Source organism: Arachis duranensis, chromosome 5, assembly GCF_000817695.3.
Source record: "Arachis duranensis cultivar V14167 chromosome 5, aradu.V14167.gnm2.J7QH, whole genome shotgun sequence".
In the NCBI taxonomy this organism is placed as follows: Eukaryota; Viridiplantae; Streptophyta; class Magnoliopsida; order Fabales; family Fabaceae; genus Arachis; species Arachis duranensis.
In genome coordinates, this window is record NC_029776.3 from 73,707,453 (window position 1) to 73,709,194 (window position 1,742).

Below are 1,742 nucleotides of genomic sequence, written 5' to 3' on the forward strand. Positions count from 1 at the left end.
TATCTTCCAGTATTACCACCGGATACATACATGTTACAGACACATAATTGGGTGAACCTTTTCAGATTGTGACTCAGCTTTGCTAGAGTCCCCAATTAGAGGTGTCCAGGGTTCTTAAGCACACTCTTTTTGCCTTGGATCACAACTTTATTTCCTTCTTTTTCCTTCTTTTTCTTTTCCTTTCTCTCTTTTTTTTCAAAATTTTTTTTTGTATTCACTGCTTTTTCTTGCTTCAAGAATCAATCTAATGATTTTTAGATCCTCAATAACAGTTCTCTTTTTCCTTCATTCTTTCAAGAGCCAATAATTTCTAACATTCTCAAAACAACAAATTCAAGAGACATATGCACTGTTCAAGCATTCATTCGGAAAACAAAAAGTATTGTCACCACATCAAACTAATTCAACTAGTTTCAAGGATAAATTTCGAAATCCTGTACTTGTTCTTTTGTGATTAAAGCATTTTTCATTTAAGAGAGGTGATGGATTCATAGGACATTCATATCTTTAAGGCATAAAATTTCAATTTCATTAATTATGAATTAAGAACAAGACTCAAAGATAAATATAAGATGAGACTAGAAAAAATAAAAATAGAAAAAAAAACAAAAGAAAAAAAACGCAAAAACATAGGCTCCTAATGATAGAGGTTTTCACAGAGTTAGGACTCAACAACCTTGATTTTGAGAAGTGGATGCTCCCTCAGCTTGAGAGGAAAGCTTTTGGCGTTTCAACTCTTGGAGTTCATGCCCCTGCTTCTCTTGTTCCTTCAGCAATTTGCAGAGCATGCAGTTCTGATTCTGCTGTTCTTCCTTCAGTTGCTCCATAGTCTCTTGCAATTGGTTTGAGGTCTCCCCTCTTGAGTTGGTTTGGGACACCCTTTGAATTGCTTATCCACTTAGTTCCAGGGAGGCATATGTCCTCTAGAACTTGATCCAACCCTTTATCTGCTCTCACCATCCTCCTATTAAAGGAATCAGGATCATCCTGCAGTTGAGGTAGTTTGAAGATTTCTCTTATTTTGTCCAGATGGAAGTACATAACTTTCCCTCTGACCATGGTTCTGTAGGTATGGTAAGCAGTTCCAGTCATTCTCTGCTTATCTGTTAACCACAGATTAGAGTAGAATTCCTGAACCATGTTCCTTCCAACCTTTATTTCAGGATTGGTTAGAACTTCCCATCCTCTGTTTCGAATTTGCTCTTGGATCCCCGGATATTCATCTTCTTTCAGATCAAATTTAACTTCTGGGATCACTGACCTCTGGCCCATTATTTTGTGATAATGGTCTTCATGTTCTTTGGTTAAGAACTTCTCTTGATTCCAAAGATTCTTTGGATTATTCTCTTTTTTTCCTCTTAAATTGATTTGTTTTCCCTTAGGAGCCATGATCTTGATGAATCTTGGCTTAGTGATCACGGAAAAGCACACCAAACTTAGAGGTTTGCTTGTCCTCAAGCAAAAGAAGAGAAAGAAGAGAGAAAGAGGAAGAGGAAATTCGAATGGTATGGTGGGAAGAGGGAGCCAAACGTGTATTTATAAGGTGGGGAGGGGAGATTTCGAAAAAAAGAAAAAAAATTGAAAGGAGATTTGAGAAGATATGGAAAGAAATTGAGAGAAGGGTGAGTTTTTTAACAAAATTTGGGAATGATTTGAGAGATTTGAAGAATGATTTTAGATTTTTGAAAATTTGAAAGTGAATGATGAGAGATTGAAATGTGTTTTTGTAGAAAAGTATGGGT